This window comes from Erithacus rubecula (genome assembly GCF_903797595.1).
Source record: "Erithacus rubecula genome assembly, chromosome: Z".
In the NCBI taxonomy this organism is placed as follows: Eukaryota; Metazoa; Chordata; class Aves; order Passeriformes; family Muscicapidae; genus Erithacus; species Erithacus rubecula.
This window is the reverse complement of record NC_136661.1, coordinates 26,275,393-26,295,638: the sequence shown is the minus strand read 5'-3', so window position 1 is coordinate 26,295,638 and position 20,246 is coordinate 26,275,393. Positions and strand designations below refer to the sequence as shown.

Here is a 20,246-nt window from a genome sequence, read left to right as displayed (position 1 = left end):
AGGTTTCTGGCTGCTCCCAGGACAGTGATTCCATGTGAATCACCCTTTTCTGACTCTGCTGTTCCATCCATAAAACATGAGCAACACCATTCCCAATGTTTCCATGCTTTAATCTGGTCTCTCTTGACAGTAAATTCTTTGACTTCAGAGGAGCTGTACGGATTACACCGGCAGAAATTCTGCCTTGGAAAGTTTTTGACATGTTTTCCAGCTCTGTGAGTGATGAACACGCTAAGTTTGTCTGGAATTAAAGGTGAAGGTGACTAGTTGGCTGTGTGAGAGCAGAGCTCTTGTGAGATGCCCTTCTCAAAGGGGGGAGAGCAAGCTGTTTTGCCACAGCCCCATGCTGTGTGTCTCGTGTACGAAACAGGACCTGATAGAGTGAGATGCTTATCAGCTGCATGGAGAGAAGAGGAAGAGCAGTGTAAGCAGTAGGAGGGAATCTTCACAACAGCTTTAAAGGAAACACATTTGAAATATAATGAAAGGTCTTATTGGGCTGTAAAAAAAAAATAGAGAAAGGGAGAGGAAACAGCAACCAACCCTGCTGTTGTATTGTCTTGTTAACAGTGTGTCACCAAATTTAGCAGAAGGAAGCTTCTCCCACACATCTCCCCTCGCACAACTGCAACTGTCACAACCTCCCGAGCTCTGAAGCACAGCTTTGATCCCGTGCAGCTCTGCCCCAGTTCTGCAGCACACAGAAAAGACAAGACAGGGGAATCACCTAGCAGATTTTCTGGGGGAATGAAGAATTCCATTGCCAAGACAGGGTTAATTGCCATGACAACAGCACTTCCCCAGCATCTTTCCAGTCTCTGTCAGAAGGGCCCCCCTCCTCGTGTCCTCCTCCCCTCGCTGCATGTGTTGTGTTAATCTAATTTGTTCAGCTCAGTGGCTAAACAAATAACTGCAAACCTGGTGCTCATTCAGATGCATGGCAAGAGGGGGCAGCTCTCCGAAATGATATTTACTTGGTTATCTGATGATACACAAGTTGTGTGAGAAAGGACAAGGCCTGGGGAGGGAGCAGACGGAGAGCAAGGTGAGATAAAAGTGAAGGGGCTCCTTAAGTGCTGGCTGATTTGTGGCTGTGTCCTGCTGCGGTTGGGCAGATTGTACAGAGCAAAGTTGGTCACTGGAGCATGATGTGGAAAGGCTGTAGAGGAAATCTGCTTCCAAGGATTTCCACTGAAGTCCCAGCAGCAACTGACTAAACTGGTAGAGAAAAAGAGAAAGGTTTATTGAATCACTGGGTCCCAGAACAGTTCTTAGAACCAAATCCATTCTAGTCAAGATCTGGGTACCTTTGTAAGATGTCTGATCCAAAAAAGTGTTTGGCCTTTTCAGTTTATTTCCTCATTTAATGGTAATGCTTGTGACCATGAAACCTGATTCCCTCAACTCATGAGATTTTTGTGTTCTCAGCTATCCTCAGGAGTGCTTAACTTTTCACAACTGTCATATGGTTGCCCTAAAAATTGAGAATTCTCTAGGAAAGGAAAAGTTTCTTCATGAAAAGTGCTCTCTACCTTGATTTGCAGAGAGCATACATTCTCAGATTTAGCTCAGAAAATCAGAAGTGAGCTGCTGGGTCTCATACCTACATAAGGTTCAACCAGTCTGTGACCATACATCTTACTATGTACATCTTTTCTTAAGTCATAATCTCTTGGACAGAGCAGATCCCTCCTAAGAAGCAAGGCAGAGAGATGGAGTGCACAGAATTGGGCACCTACATGCAAAAGCTGTCTTGCAAATTGCTGAGTGCCTTAAGCATCTGCTTCCAGTGTGGAGGGTGCAGGCAGGTCCTCACCTCTTCATAATCTCTTCTACGTATTCTTTTGAACCAAGGCTTTTGCCAATAGACATGAATTTCCACATAGATTCCATTGAACCAGTCATATTTCCAGCCAGACTGAGGAGTGTCACTTGCAACCAGCCCATCTTCATGTTTAAAATTATTTTACCTTTACCTCTCTGCTCCCTGGGTTCAGAGCAATCTCAGGGACAGGGAACAAAACCTTGAGAGTCTTCTACTCTGTGACCTCTGCATCAGCTACCTGCACTTTCTGTGCATCTGTTTCTCCTGCTAGCACTGCCTGCTTGGCTCTTATGCTCAGGGTGTGCATTTACCAGGGTCCCAACAGGTGTTGCAACACAGTCTGATGTATTATTAGCAGTAAATAGCAGACCACTGCTGCAAAATGCTAAATTTGTTTTATTTTCCTTAGCTTCACTAAGCGGAAGGAACACCTATTAGCTCAGGTCTGTTCAGACCTGTAGGCAAGGAGTTTCTTAATTTAATGTGAATTCTTCTCCAGTTAAAAATGAGAGCCTGTTAGAAACACAGCACATGCATGTAACATTCAATGCCTCTCTTAGGGCTAATGTCCACACTGTTACAGGAGTTTTACATCTCAACAAGATCAACCATTCTGTCATTTTTCAAGGAAATTAAAATCTGCAAAACTTTTGGCCTTGGAATGATTGTTTTTTAGTGCTTGTGGCCTGTTTTTTAGCTTCCAGAACTACAGCAGTGCTCTCTGAGACCTTGCTTTGTTTAGAGGTAGGTCTGTTTTCAGGGGAATGATCACTGGTATGATACTGCTGCAGTCCTCCTTTCCTCCTCAAAGCAGCTTCAGGTTGTTTTTTCAATGTTTCCTCTTTCAGTATTTCACTAATTATGAGAGATTTGGGGAAGATACAAAAACTTTTCTGCAAACCTCCTGCTCCCCTTACTTCTTTGCAGCATGGGATTTTCCATCTCTAGGTTCATATAGAGAGTGGTGACCAAAACATCAACATGCTAATCTCAGAGCCCCAGGCCATTTTCCTTGCTGTTGCTAAAGAACACAGCCCTGCTGGCTGTGCCCTGAAGCTCTTATAGCAAGGAGCTGAATTTTGATACTCTCTTTCCTTCTCTTGCCCTTTTTTTTCCCCCCTGCCTTATTGTATAATTATATTTATTTGAAATTGAATTTTAAAGGTTCAGTCCCCAAAGCAGTGAGATGTAATTTCTGGTGGATATTAAAACTGTATAAAACTGCTCATATATCCCCTCATGAAGAACAGCTGGTACTCAGAGCAGAGTAGAGAGAAAGAGGCTGACTCTACCCTTCTTGCCAGCTATGCAAAAAAAAATCATAATAAATAAAAACGCATTATTTTCCCTTGAAAAAGGAAAAAAAAAACCCAAAACAAGCCTGAAGTTACATGAAGCATAAAAGTTTGCTGTGTAGATTATAAACAGATATTCAACCGTATAATTTAAAGTATTGCCATTGAATTCAGTGCCATGATGCTGCCTTGTGCTGGTGGAAGGTGTAGCATGAACAGCTCAAGCTGCTCCTGTCTGAGAGTGCAGGCTGAGACACAGCCATGGGACCTCACTCTATTTTGGGCAGTGTAATTCAAGTCCACTTTTCTATCCAGATTGTGATGCCTGTATTTTAGTTCATCTCTTCCTCAAGGAAGCATTGAAATAAAAGGAATTAAGCTGTATAGTCTTAGCCTGCATGGAGATGACATTAAAACCTAGGGTTTACACAGGGACAAAACAGACAAGAACATGAAATACTGGGACAGAGATAAATCATGGTGGTGTTCATTTGTTCTACCTTCAGGTGGGTTCAGTGTAGGCTTGTATTTCTCAATTTCCTTCATTGTTAATGTAGAGATAGGAAAGAACAGATGGTGAGTTTTAGGGCATGACTCGTGCTGGCCTTGAGCAGATCCCTGTGTTTAGCTGGATAAATTGCACTCCAGACTGGTGGGCTCTTGGTCCCATCCCCAGTGGCTGTGAGGAGAGCCATGGATGAGCCCTGCACAGGCTCTGCACTCTCACTGCTGACAGGTAATTACACTGGCTGATACAGCCATTGACCTGCTCAATGTTTCAGTGGCAGAGGCAAGAAAGGAGCTCAGGACTCTTGAATTTGGATCTTGTGTTTATCCTTCACTTCCTTTAACTATGGGGAAATTATTTTCCTGGTTTGGAGTCATGGTTATCCTGTACATTTCTTCATACATGAAGAGTTTTGGCTTTTTCCCTGTTTCCATTGCTTTTCAGCTAAATTAGTGAGATTCAGTTTTCACTGGGAAAGCAATAGAAAAACAAAAGTGGCCAAATAACCAGTTAATGTAAAGGCTGAAACATCTCCACTAGCCCTAGTGGGCCAGGGGACCATGAACATGACTTGGAAAGGACAGATTCCTAGAGGGCTGTGCAGAGGGCTATTCACCTGATCAATAATTCATTAAGCACAATTTGTAAATAACTGAGTGGAAAATATCCTTTCTTTTCTTCTAATCATCCAACTAATCTGCTGATCCAGAGAACAGACAGGTTTACAGGGAATGTTATCTCACACTCCAAATGTAGGAGGAAGAGGTCAGTCTTCTTTTTCAAGTCTCACCTCATGGACTTTGGATGCATTTTGGTCCAGGTAGTGTTATTTGAGCCATTCATTTGGCTCTAACCAGCCTGTTCTCCTTGACAAAGTGCTCCCAAATCACTGAAAAATCTCATTTTTTTACATACGTTTTTTTTAATATCTCAGCTCTTTACTCTTGTATACAAGCCTGTGGAAATATCATATTCTACCCAATGCAATGAGTGAGGTATTAACTGGTGGAAAATTCAAAGATAGCAGCAAAAGAATCTCTTTAGTGTAGTGGATAAGAGTGTACTCTGTTAACAATCCACTCTATACCCACAGTCACAACTCTCAGTTCCTGTTTCATCTTTCTTTTGCCTCACCTATTGTGACTATATGTTCCTGGATGCAATATCTCAGTTACCACTGCCATCATGATACTGCAAACACAGTCTGCCCCACATTACCCAGGAACAGTAGGAGTCCCTTCCTCCTCCACATATCCATGCATTTCCTGCTGAAAATGTCAATATTACAGAGGAACCCGTCTGTTTTCAGAGCAGTCTTTTAAGATTTCATTGCTGTAAGACAGAAGACAGGAGAAAAAGAAACTTTTTAGCTTTCCAGCCAGCAAGCTCTAGAGGGGAGGCAAGGGTGACAATTTTATAGCTCAGTGTTGAAAACAGATTCTCAACTTTTTGACATTAAGCTGATGGTCCCAACTCATACCAGAGGAGAGTAGTAGACTTTGAGTAAGATGCTCTTGCTGACATTTGTGTGGTTCTACAAAAACACCATAGCAGAGAACAGCCCTGCTGTTTGGCATGTCAGTTCTGTGGCCCAGCAGTGTTACTCTTTGCCTTGTCTCACAAGGAGTGTGATGATTTAATTTGTGGTAACATCTCTCTAACCCAACCCAGGATTCCAGATCATTTAGGTTGGAAAAGACCTTTAGGATCAAGCTCATCCATGAGCACAGCACTTCCAGGTCCATCACTAAACTGTGTCTCTAAGCCCCATATTTACCCATCACTGTCATGAACAGCAGTCTGTGGCATGTTTTGCCCCTTCCCTGGGAGAGTCTCTATCATTGAAGACAGAAAAGAAGATGAAAGGCAGTGTGAAATCTCATATCTCACCCTCTGCTACCAAACAAGACTGAACAGTGTGCAGTGTACTTGTATTTAAATGTCTGTGTGTTTCTGCACATATGAGCAAGTGTAATGTGGCACAAATGAGGCATCACTGGCCCTCTGAATTCCTGACCTTCTTTTCTATCCCATTGATGTAGACACACATAAAAATATTTAATTAGAAATATGCTGGAGAAATTTTTTATCATCAACAATAATACTAAAAATATCAACTTGCACCTTTATTCCCTTTGTTTTCCTGGAGAAGTTAAACTGTAAATTAATACTGATTTAGGTTTTCTGAGAAATCTTCCTGTGATGCAGCCACCTAAAAAAGCTCACACTGTTTGAACTCTTCAGCCCCTGGTAGAAAATGTTTAATTACCTTTATTTTGCCAAAAGCAGAGCTGTTTATCTTGCAGTTCTTGGAGATCTCTTGGACTCCCTCTGGTGGTTCATCTACTATGATGTGAAAGGAAGGGAAAAGTTGTTTACTCGGTGCATTACATCTGGGCACTGTTTGTGCTGCTACTGTGGTTTATATTCATCTCTCTTAGTATTTCCTAGGACTGTGTCATCCTCTCTCTGCCTAGTGCTTTTCAGTCAAAACTCAGTGAGGGTGTGATGGGCTCAAGGTATTTTAATGCCTGGTTAGTGGAAATCTCAAACCTAATCCTCAATTCCCCACGGCATCAAAAATAAAGAAATAAATGTCACCATGCACATGAATGCCCAGATGTTTGCATCAGTGCCTGGGGAAATCTGCTGGGTAGCAAGCCTGTAAGGCAGGACTCAGGTTACTCCTGCACTGCACAATGTCTTACTCACTGCTTTTTTCCACAGTGGGGTTTTCCTGTGGTTTGAACCCCAAATAAAGAGCATTGCCCATGTACCCAGAGAACCTGGGAGTTCATTCTGACTAAGGATATGGACAAATACTCTTTTATTTTGCTTTTCTGAAAGGAACTTTTTGCATGGAAACAAAAAACAGCAGTGTTATTTGCAGCACAGCTGTTTTGCTCTGCTTGATACTTTTCCCTCTTTAGTTTTTCAGCTCATTTTCGTTGCTTTTGCTTTTGTTGGTTGTGCTGTTGTTGTCTGATTCATTGGTTTTGTGATTTTTTTTTCTTTCTGGCTGGTTTCACATGATGCAGATTTCTGTAAAACCCATCCTGTGTTGTGCATCTGAGCTCAGATATTGGTGAGTCTGGCTAGAACCTGGACAGAAAGTCAGTACATCCAGAGATGTATCAAAATATCCTGATGACAACTTCTTTTCAGTTCTATGAATGCCAATTCAGTCTTATCCATGATGGAAGCCTTTGCACATCTCAGAAACTAGGATAAGTTTTCCTGGTGCAGACACAGATGCAACAGTAAATCTGTTCACAGTGCAGAGGCAGCCAAAGACTCCCTACATGGCCTCAGTGAGATATCAAGCTGGCTGGAGCAGCTTCATCTGCATCATGGCGAGGATCCGGGATCTTCTGCTTGTAGAGCTGCCCACGGAATTCTCCAGCACAAACCAAGATTTTTCCATGTGCCCACTCAAGCTGAGCTTCGGTTTTGTTCAAATGTCTAAAAGATAGATATTTACATATGAGATTATTATCTTCACCCCTTCTGTGGTCAGTGGAGGGAATGAACAGCCTATGTGCTCTTAAAATAATCATACTATGCACTTGGGTCCAATGAAAATCCATTCAAAATTATTTATCTGTAACAGGAAAGCTATCTCAAATTCAGATGCCAAAGGTTTAGATTTCATTAACAAAGTACCTCCGAAGGGCACAATGCTTGTATTTAGGGCAAAAAGTGACTTTTCCCTTTTGATTCAGGATGAAGTGGAAAGCATTTTTCATGAAATCTTCTCCACATTGCCAGAATTCAGTGTTGTGTGATGCATCCCTGAAAAAAAGTATGAGCTGGTAAAACAACAAATGTTCAGGGAGCACACTGAGAAGGAAAAGATATGCTCAGAATGTGGCTTCCTTGAAGGTGTGCTTGTTGTCTGTGACAACACCCTGAGTGCTGAGAAAAGATGGTAACCTGCTGTAAAGGACTGTCATGCCCTCTGGAACTTGGGTCCAGGCCCAAGAGTAACTAACTGATTACTTGCAGCACTGGGCAGTTAATTACTTACACATATTTCCTTAAAATAAGTATTTACAGGTGTGGATTGTGCACACTCTGCCACATGTATGCAATGCATCTGACCCAAGTAATCTGTAATACCTTTTGTTACAGCAGTACCAAAATTTTGTTTGGTGCTGTTTTTCAAAAGTGGAGAAATAAGCCTTGCAAGTGAAGTTCACCTATATGTTAAGTGATCCCTTTTGAGATCAAAATTGGACAAAGAATTTCATGGAAGGTATGGGGAGACACAGCAATGCCTTGACTGGCATTGTGTTTCCACCAAAGGTACAGTGTCTTGTCATTGATGGAATTCCTGAAACAGTTATCCATTATGAAACAGTTATCCATTGGGTCTCATTTCACAAAGACAGTGCCACTGCACTGATCTGTGTCATCTAATAATCAGTCTTCCTACAAAAAAGATGTCTCCTTACAGGTTTGATCTGAAGCTCCTGAAGGCAGAGGGATGACTTCAGGGCACTTAGAAGCAGGTGCTAAGCAGACCTGGAAATACCCAGCTCTGACTCCACCTGATCAGGAACATTCTTGGGAAGAGGGTTGAGGTTTGATTATTGATTACTGGCACTGATCATCGGGTGCCCCTTTCTGCCATTGCAGCAAACTTTACAGTTGGGTGTCTCCTTTCAGGGTAATAACCTCACTCCAGGTCAATGAAACAATGCTGAGGGGAGGATGGAGAGGTAGCCCCATGTTTGTAATCTCTAGTCAGAGAAGTGCATGCCAAAGTATTGGAGTCAGCTGGAAATGCTGCTTGCAGCAGCTTCTGGTCACTGGCCAGTTGGTAGGTTACAAAAGGCCTGTGCTGCACACAGTGTTTGCCACCCACAAAGCTCCCTGCCTCACAGTAGGTGGGCCAGGGAACAAAACCAGCTCCCTGTACCAGATATCTGCATGACAATCAAACAGATACATGGAAATGCCAAAATTGCACGTGCAGATGCAATCCCTGTGAGCAGGGCTGGGGAGCAGAGGAGCAGGCACCCTCTCCACCCCACTGTCTTGTCTGGTGAGTTTTAAAGCATCTGCTGCCTTCAGAGAGGGAGATGTGAGGGGATTTTTTTCCCCCGTGTTCTTTTGCTTTTTGGTTTCTTTTGAAAGCATTGAAAAAGGTTTGCCTTGATGCTCACTGCCGAGGCGTTCCCAGTGATTTCCCCCATGGCACATGCCAGTTGTCTTTACCTACCTGTCTGTTAGCACAATGTGGGGGATCTCTTTGGTGTTTGGGGCTAAATCAAGAATAAAGAGCCCAGTCTTTTCTTGCATGGTTATCAAAAAAGAGATGCTGGGCAAAATACCTGTATTTGCACGGGGTACTCTTTGTTGTGCTGAATGAGAGATAGAGAGGACACTTAGTCATTCTGGGAATTACTGACTTAAATTTTGCTACCAGGGATTCAAAATGATAATCCAAATGGTCCATTCTGGCCTGAAACACAATACCCAGGACCCATAGCTTTAGAGCATTAGAAATGTTAGGTCACAGAATACTCTCTCGAAGATTTAAGATCATTCATTATCAGATTTTCTTTATACAGTTTTGCATCTTTTTTCCAAATGAGCTTAAAATGATCCCTCTATTTTTATTTTTTTTTTTTCAGTCACCAAATGGCTTGCATCTTCCCCAGTCTGGTCAGATCTCCCTGGAAATACTTGTCAGTCTTTTAACAGATCTGACTCAATTACAAATCTTTAAGAAACACCCCCAAATTGAGATGGTCATGGCCTTAAGCTATGTTGCATGCATTTCATTACACCTCCTATCACAGAGAGAATTTCAAGGGTCTCTAGATACCTTTAGGATGAGCATCAGTACTGATTCAGGCATGCAAATAATGTGGGATATTTCTAATTTTTAATTGCATTTTTGCAGAGCTGTTTGCGCATCTTATATACTCCCAAAGCAGACTTCAGCTGCTCCAGCCAAAATTATTGTCCCTCTGAGTTGTGTTTTTGTGCCAAGAGCCACAAGTCATAGAGCATGTCAGGTAGCTCAGGTAAGTAAATGGTAACTATGGTGCAAACCAATCCCTGGAAGTGAAATTCACTTCTCTCAGTTTTGGAGAGAAGGAGGGAATTCAACCACATGTGAGCCAGGCTTTAATGCTCACAAGAACCAGTCCATGGCCTGGTTTAGCTTTTTAGCAGATATGTGAGATGTCAGAAAAGTAGTTTTGAAAGATTTCCACTGGTTCATTTCTTCCTAAAGTCAGAAATTCCAGTTTTTCAAGGTGTGGGTAGGGGCACAGCCTCATGGTCAGGAGCATGGAGTCACAGAATGTGAACCTTGACTTGCATATTGGCTGTGTCACCTCAAGGGGTGAAGAGAAAACTCAGCTCAACACAGGCAGCTTTTCAGTGTTTTCAAAGCCCATTTCAGGGGATCTTGGGAGAATGAAATTGTCCTGTAACATACCTTGCAAGGGTACCAGGAGCTAGAGGCCTTTTTCATGCCTCTACAAAGCAGAGGGCAAAGGAGAATTTTATTGAGTGTTTGGATTTGTGCTCCTGAAGGACACGGCCATAACTCGGCTCCTCTCTCCTGTGCAGCTCTGTCACTCTGTACATGCAGATGGAAGCCTCTTAATTCACTGTATGCCCTTCTCTCCCTTTTCCTGGTGCAAACATATGCGCATTTACATGCTCTGCTTTCCTGCATCCTCCTCACAGCCCCTGCCCTCTCTCCCACCCACACGCTATAAAAATCTGCCAGGGATCCAGTTAGTAAAAGGTGAATTTTTCCTGCCATCTGGGTGTTTGGTGGCACAGATTCTCTTGGCCTGCCTACACACACTCGCGGGCGCGATACGCCCTCCTCTCTCCCCTTCCTCTTTCTCTCCCCCTCCCACGAGCTGGCAGTAAAAACAAAAGGGAAATCTTCAAAACCACAATGTCAGCTGCCTGTGTCAGTGTGGGTTGAGAGGACGGATCACAGCGTACTCATCTCCCAGTAGGCAAAGGGGACTGTATTTCAATAAATTTACATACTACAGAAGACTCTGTAAGAGGTTGCTTTGGGGATCTATCTGTTGAGTTGCTTTGGGGACACCGAGCCCTTGACTTGCTCAGGAAGGGTTTGATGCCACCTGCTCTAAAACTCTCATGTTGTCCATATTCTTTTCCTTTCAATACCAATGTCCGTTGCTCGCTTCAGAGCACAGTTTTGTTTTCTCCCAGTTTGACGAAAGGCTGTTTATTTATAGATCTGGAAATGTTGGCTCTGGGCTCGGTCTCAGGGAAGAGCAATGATAGCTTTCCTCTGGTTAGCTCTGGTTAGCTCCTTGCTCCTGACCTTCTTGGGTCTCACTTAAAATCGTTACCTGTCTTGGTCAACCTCTCTGCCTTTCTTTAATCTTTGGTTTCTCTTCTGATTAAATCCAGTGGAACTATTCTAACTTAGGAGAGCAATCTGTGAAAAATATAACGTGTCACTGAAAACAGCATTTATGTGTTCATCTCAGTTTTCTTCAGCATTATGTGTAATTTTTTCCTGTGAAAAGATAATATTGAAACAGTTTTTGCAACTGGGTGTTCAGTACAGATTACATCTTTTTGTTCAGAAGAGAAGAAGAAATTTTCCTTAGAAATCCCTGCATTTAAACATTTTTGAATTGCATATTTCCACAAAGCATGTGTAGTCATTGCCCCTTTTTTTTTTTTTTTTTTTTTTTTTTCTGGCTTCAAGGGAAGTGGCAGCTGTAGAAATACCAACATTTCCCGTGTTTTTTGAATCCTTGTATGCTTCATGAAAGGTTGCTTCCTCTAAGACCTTACTTGGACTGATCATGGACCAAAATCCCATTGCAGAACAGCACAAAACATAGGGACTGCCTTCCAGATGGTTGTTGCTGTTGTTTATTGGAGAAATTTAGTGTCATTCCCAGACTTTTTTAGGTGATCACCTCCAGATAGCACAGGAAATACCATGACTGCACAATCTGCTGTAGGATAACTCACCTCTATACTTAAGATAATCCTTCTCCATATTCCTATGAGCTCAGACAGATAGTCATGGAGAAGCTGTCCTACTATGCTCTTCAAGGAGATGAAGATACCCACACCCAGAGGCTGGAATTTAGAGCTGGGCATAGAAGGTTGGTTTGAGGAACATAAGGAGAGAGAAGCTAGTCAACATTTCATATCCCCACCACTGATATCAAAGAAATGGCTTCAAACTCCCTCTCAGGCACGAGCTCTCTGTGTGACAAGGCAATTAGCCTCTCCATGGCTCTGTTCCCAGTCTATGCAGTGAGGATACAGCACACAGCAGAGCAGCAAAGCACAAGAGCTGGTGAGATGTTCCATAGGAAAGGGGATGGAGGCATTTCTGAGCAGGGATAAAACAGGAGCGAGTGGCAAAGAACCACGCGAAATGCGCATCCAAACAGAAGCAGCAACCTCTGCTTAGGTGCCTGCCTGGCTCTGGAAGTGTACCATGTACCCATGGAAGGGCAAGAGGCTCTGAACCAGGTTGTTTTAACAGATCCTGTCAGAGGAGCAGTCATTTAATGCAGAGAGGGAGCAGCTGAGCAGCTGAGTTTAGAGAGAAACACCGTAATCCATTACGGGGCTTGGGCCACCATTGATCAATATGGCAAAGTCAATAACAGCTTTTGATTCCAGCATATTAGGCTGACTGTCAGATTCATGTTTATTAGAAGTTTTTACAAATAAGTCAGGCTTGAAGGAAAGAGAATATGTGTCAAAACTCCAGGTTGAAGGCTAATTTTTTTTTTCTTTTCTCTTGGTGCTATTATAGAATGATAGAATAATTTGGGTGGGAAGAGACCTTATAGATCATCTAGTTACTGCACCTAGTCATGTTTCATAACTTTTTAAGGAGGGGGAAAAAGCCCCACCTTTCTCTGTACAGAATGAAATTCAAATAAAATCTATTAAATTTGAGTTTTCAGTTAAGAAGGATGAGGATTATCTGAGGTTTAAACTTGTAATGACCAAAGCCTCATATCTAATTTTTTTCTCCTGAAACTTCCATGTGTGTAAATAAGTCAATCCATTAGTACCTAAAACTCTGCTTGAAAAGAAAGAAATACAAACCCAAAGTACTTTAGGCATTCTACATGGCATCAAAGAAATGTTATAACTATAACACTGATTTATTTTAAATGTCTAGAAAACATGAGGATTGTTATATAGATAATAATATAATTAAAACACTACAGTAAATTTTTACTTAGTAAAATTAGTATAGTTTTTATATCCATCACATATGTTTCTATCTCAACAATAAATTTAAAAAAAAATACTGAAAAAATATTTTTTAATTAACAAATATATAAATACTTTAAGTTTTGCTGATGTTATAGTGACAGGGTAAAGTGGATGTCAAAAGTAAAAATACAGAACTCCTTGAATTTAATCTCCTCTATCTTTTTAATCAACCATGTCCCAAAACACTTCCTGAGAGTTAAGCAGCACCAGTACAGAGACAGCCTATTAAAGAGAAGGGAGAATTAAAAGGTATAAGGAAAGGAAAGAAAAAAGTTATAATAGAAACTAATTGGAATTGACAAGAAGAAAGGGAAGGTTTTCCTGATATCTGGAAATATACAACACAGAGACAAGGTCTGAACATAACAGTGAAAAGATTGTTTTAAAGACACACACAGACAGTCTCTGCCCTGGATAAAACTAAGATGCAAGTGAGGCTTGTGTGACTGGGGGAGAAATAGACACAGCAGCATTTTGATTTTTGTTCTTGTTTATTAATAATCAATGAAGGTCAGCAAAATGAAAACTCTCAATTAAAAGGGAAAGGTTGAATGAACAAATTGGTGAATAGACCTGTTGGAGAGCAAGTAGGACTTGTGTGCCAGAGCTCAGCCTTGAAGGAATATGTAAGGAGAGCTACTTGTGCCCTTATCTGAGTCTCCTCTGAGATGTTAGCGCATCCGATGCATTTTAAAATTTGATGGATTTCTGTGGTCCTTATCTTCTTTGTTCTGCTGGTGCTTTGCCCTTCTGCTTCCCTTTGATGGCTGCTCAGGATCAGTTTTTTGTAGCGCCACTGGGGCAGAGTGTGTTGGCCGCCTTGCCAGGCAATGACCCAGCAAGAGTGGTACAAGGACATTACATAGAGAGGAGTTTTTCAGGAGATGCTGGATGAACAGGTTTATCATAATTAATGAACTTGTGGAGAAGAGAGCCTTGAAATCTTCCTGCTCCAGTCCTTTATCCAGCCCTTCAGCATGTAATTTGCTAGGTTCATACATCTTGGTAGGTTTGTGCGTTTTGGCAAGAGCTGATGGGTGTGAGGCTGAAATAGCATCCCAGTGAAAACCAGACTCTCACTTACATGCCAGTGGTGTTTTTAGTCAAGGGACTAAAACAGTTTGGAGTAACATTATAAAGCTGTTCATTCTTAAGAGAGAAAGCCTTTCACCAGTACACATCTGCAGTGCCTGACTTCCTGGTGGATTTCTGCAACTTTTTAATGCAAGCCTTCTGAAAGTTTGAAAAACAAAGGACTGGAAGTTGCTAAACTGCTGATTTTAGACTCAAGAGTACAGCCAGGGGAAAGATCACTCTGTAATTGCCATGGTTTTTATACACTTTCCCCAAACATCTGTTACAGGTCACTGTCAGGAACAGGTTATTTTGTTACAGACTTTTAGTCTGACCCAGGATGACAGTTTTTACGTTCTGATTAATAGCCTTAATCCAACATCACCCACAACTCCCATAAATCCTCTTACCTCTTCTTTGGCTCTTACTTACCAGAACCCCAGGAGTGGGAACACTACAAAGAAAATGTTCCTTTCCCTTGCAGCAAAATCCAACTTTAAATCCAACACAGTCTACTGAGTTTATCATTCATTTTTCTTTAGCCTTGCCTTATCTGTTTTTATTGCCCCTCTTGGATTCAGAGCATTGTGTGAAAGGAAAGATGGTTGAAACCTAGAGTTAAGGGCCAAGATGGTGGTCATTCCATCAGCAGAGGAGCACAGAGAGGTTAGCATAACACCACACTACACTGTGGTTTTGTTCCCATATTGTCATTATAGCACTATCAAACAGAGGATAATTTTTTTTTAAATTTTTTTTTTTTTCACATAGATCCTACTTTTCAGCCTACCACATGTACCAAAAACAGGAAAGAGAACATGTTATAATCTTACAATGCTTACAAGAGTACAACACATATTTTCATACTAGAATAAATGTTATATTTCCAACCAAGGCTTATTGCTGTACCTCTCCCAGGATGTTTTCAAGTGTGTATCTTGTGGGCATAAAATTGTTTTCTATAACACTGGTGAGGCAAAATGGCATAGTGCATGTTGCATTCTTGTTACAGAAGGAATTGTTCTCTGCATTTGCTGTACATACATGAACTTGGAGCCAAATCTTTTCTGATTTAGTCTTTCCAAATGATTAACAGGACTAGTGTAGGTTGCACACCACGATGTTAAACACAATCTGGCACTTCTCTTTTATCTGTTTTAATTGCAATTATTTTCTATCCCATATTTTAGTGGAAAATAAGAAGTATGAAGTTTTTGATGGTTTCTCCATGATGCTGATGTATTTGATTGGTGTATGTTCATATGACCTTTCTTCTTTTCTCCAAGTTCTGCAGCCATCTACAGACAGAATGGCCTTTTTGTGTGTTTAGTGTGACAAAGTCTCTGTTTAAGGTCCCCAACTACTAGCCTACAGGCGAGAGAGAGAGAGAGAGAGAGAGAGAGAGAGAGAGAGAGAGAGAGAGAGTCCCTCTTTGTGGTAACTAACTCTTTATATAATGAGCCCTTTGCAAATTCTCCTTGCATACTTACCGACACCCCCGCAGTTACTTAAATGGGCATTATTGGTCACTAGGTCCCAAGGTCATTCAACAGAATGGGGTTGTTAAAAATAGGAATGAGGGTTCAAGGCACAGGGTCAAGAGAAATTAATTGAAAAATCTTCCACAGGCCTGACATCATCTGTGGAATGGCAGTGCCCAGACACCTCCAGCTGCTGTTGCGTTTCTTGCGAATGTAAATGAATGGCTTCTTTTGTGGCACTGGGGTGGTTTCCAGGCTGTCTTGTTCATTTTATTATGTTCTTTTGCCTTCAATTTTATTTTTTTTCTCTGCAGTTCATCTTCTTAAGCAATCTTTGCCTCGATGCCTTTTAGTCTTCCTTCCTGCCTTGTCCCCAGCTTTAACCTCTGAACCCTTTGGACAGATCCAATTAAATATGAAGTTCTGACCAGCTTTATGGAATCAGGCTCCCAAATGAAGGAAATTCTGTTTCTTTTACTATCCAACTTCATGGAACAGGATGCCTAGGTAGACTGTGGAGAATGCCCACCACTGCTGACACATGAAAAAATATTTTATAAGCCAAAGTGCATTGCTTCCCTTGCAGACAGAATTGCTCACCTTTGGAGATGGGTTGTTGTTGCTTTTCTTTATACCAGGTTGTTGCTTGAAAGGATCTGTAAATCTACTTCTTTCATCAGCACATATTCTTTTTCTAAGCCTCTGAGCTACTGCAGATTATAGCAAAAGGTGAGCCCTGAGGAGAGCTTCCCCACATTTGAGAACTAACCACAGGCCCAATAATGAAACGTCTAGATGCTTTGAGGAGGATGTCTTCTGCAGGGTGTCAGAAGTTGGGGTTATATTGTATATAATGAGCACACATCTGACCTAACTGCCTAAACTCTGTACACAGTCAGTGGAGAGAAATAGGTAATTCCAGAAGGTGATTCTCCTGACATCCACATTTAAATTAAATGGATTGTCCTCTAGAATTGACTGTTTCTCGTGAGTTGTGAAGGTGACCTAGATGACTATCTCAGATGTAAATGCCAGTACTGTAGATGACTAAATCTGTACCAATGCATCTACTCCCAGTGTTCTGATGAAGATATGCCAGTCCTGAATTGCTTCTGGCTGTTTATGCTTTAGAGGAGCCTGAGATCAGGACTTGCACGCCAGGAGAACATTCTTTCTCAATGCTGTGGGTTTGTGTTGTTTTGTTTTGTAAAGAAACAAGACAAGCAAAAGAACATCTCTTTTCAACAAATGTAACTGAAGGTAGGTACTTTTTCCACTGTGACTTTGCAATCTTGGTACAGAATTGATAATAAGACTGAAGTGTCCTCAATCTTATTCCAGAACCTTAAACTTAAAATTAACTATTTTCAGAACATATTCTTTTCAGAGATTGAAGTCAGAATCATTTAAATTTGAGGTTCCTCATATAGCTGAACAGATTTTAGACTGTGAAGACTCTAAGAGGTATTAAATATATTTCCTCTTCTGGTCAGAGAAGAACTTTACCAAGTCAGAAGTCACACTACAAATGCCAAGTTCCTGTATAATTAGGGCATGGTGCTCAATTTGCCAGTCACAACTTTTATCAGTCACCTCCTCCTGCTCTGATCTGCTGTGGAGGATCACTTTTCCCCTTTCTCTTTCTTCTTTAAAGGAAAAAAAAATATTATTAGGCTTTCAGGTCTTAAAACTGTTGCTGCCTGCACATCTCTAAAAATAATATAAATCAGTGCCAAGGGACCACTTGCATTTTGGCTGCATGAGGAACTTTAGCAGCAAAAGAAAAAGGGGAAAACTCATCAGTGCATAGATCTCAAAAACTAGGATGCTGTGTTTGCAGCCTTTCAGAAAGTTCAGAAACCCATTAAAAACTTTTTTTTTAAATTTTCTTTCCTTTGGTGGTAAGTTATTCAGCCTTAACATGTCTCTCATTTACACTTTTAACCAGACCTGTAGTACAGCAAACATGATCATCTCAATCTAACTGCTTCTCTAGAAACAGGTATGAGACAATTGCAGGAAGATAGGTTTAATTCTTCTTTGGCCTCTGATTTTGCACTTTTTGCTTACAATCTCAGATATAGACAGCAATGGTAACACCAGCCAGCAATAGGTTGCAGGAGAGATAATCTGATATCAGCAAGCAACAAGAAATGTGAGAAAGGCAGGTTGAGTGGTAGAGAGGCAGAAGGAAGTCAGCCAGCATCACCAGGACATGAAGGGTTAATCAAAGGTCCATTTGCTTCATATTTGACCTCTTCAAATTCTTGCATTTTATCCATAGCTGATGTGGCCTTTGAAATTCACCTGGAAGAACTGAAAGGCTCTTCCAGGCATCTTCCTTATAGACTCATTTGTAAACACATTTAAAAATTTCACACTGTTAATGATTCCCTTGATAAGCTGCTTGCTGAGGCAGCAGAGGATATTTAGTGAATTTGAACTACTCCTCTATCCAACTCCTTCATCTTCCTCAGATGAAATATGGGCATTCAGGATCAGATCTGACCCATGATCTGAGTCTGTTAGAGACAACTGGTGAGCCAAGTTCTCCCCTGCTGCCCTACCAAGTGAAGCAGAGGAATGAATTTTCCTAATGTGATCATGTCCATCTAGCTGTTAAAGCACAGAAGATATTCTTTCACACATAAACTTAAGATGGAAAAACAGTGATAAAAGCTAAACAATCCTTGAAGGCCAGATAGCCAAAAACCAGAACAATACTAAGGTGGAACCAACTTCCTGCCCTGTCTCTTACCTACAAGACAGACTTACTGACTGGACTTAGAAATCAAAGCACTCACAGAGCTCACATTTCTCTAATATCTTTCCTCCTGGCTCCTCGAACATTCCCCCTTCATCATTTTTTTTATTCAAATGCGCCGAACATAAATCTGTTTAAGTAACATGATAATGACCAAAGGAATGGTTATGATGTCACTAAAATGAGCTATATATAATCAACCTAGTGTATTATTGGGAGCAGACAAGACAAGGAGATGGGAGAAAAGAGAAAAAGTGCTTGGAGTTAAATATCAATGTTTATTAGCTATCTTCTCAGAGGTGCTCCTTTAAAGGTAACTGATCTGTTCCCTTGCAGTTCTTTTGCCCCTTCACCTTCTGTTACTGATGTATTTGAAGTTTAATTTTGATAGCAGAAATATTTCCCACACACTTCCTTTGGTTTACACTAGACTGTCTGATCTGTTTCAGTGGCACAGCACAATGAAGATGCTGCTAAGAGATATTAAAATCAGGAATTATCAGCTTGGTAGTGTAATATTATTTCAATCTCATCCTCAATAGATTGTCTGCACAGTGACATGCTGCCAAGGTGAAATGAATGAATGAACCTGGAGAGGTTCACTGCATGATGAGCACAGGAAATGAAATAAACAAAGGGCAGAGAAATCCAATGATAAGCAGGAGCAGGGATGTGGTATTTGGAAAGGTTCTCTTCACCTTCCTGCTAGAAATTGACCTAGTGGTGGCACAGGGTTAGATTTGTGTCTGGAGGGCACATGGCAGGAGTTTAAATTCTTCTTGAATAGTGGAAATGGTCTTGTCTGGTTATGTGAATGAATCAATGAGAAAAAAGTAATAGCCTTGTTCCTGCTGTAAACTATTACTTGAAAGACGTAAATTTGGTTCAAAGGACACAAAACCCAGTGAAACCCTAGACATAACATTCCAAGTACTGCAGGATTGTACTAAACAACAAATCACCAATGTTTAAAGGTGGAATATTAATGAATGCCCTAAGCTTGTATGTGGGAGAAAAAAGAGGGTTTGCGCCAAAATTTTTCTTCATTCCTTGCAAAATTTATGTAATCTGTTTTTCCCTTTTTCCTTGTTTCACTATCAGTCCCTTGGGATTAGACCCCAGTTCCTACCCTAGTGAGAATGTGATATTTCTTAACACCTGCCAGACATTTCTGAGTATTATAGGGGAATAGGCCCTTATGCACATAGGCAGGGTCTGAGTGAATTATGGGATCAGACCATGGAGAGAAGCAGTTGTTGGTGAGTCAAAGGCTACTCAGCTCAGCTAAAGAGTGGTCATGATGATTTTGCTATCTCAACCTGTTCACTGAAGAAATTATATAGTACTGCTATGGAGATCCCTAAGCAGCTTTGACTTAATCTAAAATTATAAACCTGGCTTCAAGGGGAAGAAGCACACTCTGTGTCTGTCCTTCAACTTTTGAACTCAGCTGATTTTGGATAAATTAAGCAGTGAAGGTAAAAAGACTCAGATACATTCTGCTTTAATATGAATTTTGGAAACAGGTGAAATGGTGAGGAAAAGGTACTACTGCTGCTTCAACTGAAGAAAGAGCTAATTGATGTTGTCCTTTATTAGACATCAGAGAATCCAGTCACAAGCAAGCCATTGGCAAACAGTCCTCATTAATTTCACAGTGTCTGAAATAACTTGCTCCTATTTAGGAACTAGGTTAAAATATTGTGGAAGCACTTTCCAGCTCTGTCTATCAGAGAACTGAAGTACACTACAGAAAATGAACAGCTTTAACAATCAACCTTTTGTTAATGACCAGCATAGACAACTGATTTTATGATCCTCTAGGCAGCACCTCAAGACTGGCTTTGCATATGTACTCAATCATGCATTGTAATGGATTTAGGCTGATTCTCACTTCAAAGTATTTCCAGCTTTCTTTCTGCCTGTCCCACACCTTGTGCCTCTCAGCAAAATTCCCATAGGCCACTAGAGAGAGTTGTCCATGGTTCAGATTGCTCAGCCCAGATCAGTGCAAGTCCCATTCCCCTTG

At 41.2% G+C, this 20,246-nt stretch overlaps 1 protein-coding gene across 10 annotated transcripts in view; it reads left to right on the top strand.

The window, feature by feature from the left end:
• CELF4 (CUGBP Elav-like family member 4) overlaps positions 1 to 20,246 on the top strand; it is a 690,435-nt gene that overhangs the window by 200,175 nt on the left and 470,014 nt on the right. The window lies entirely within an intron of this gene.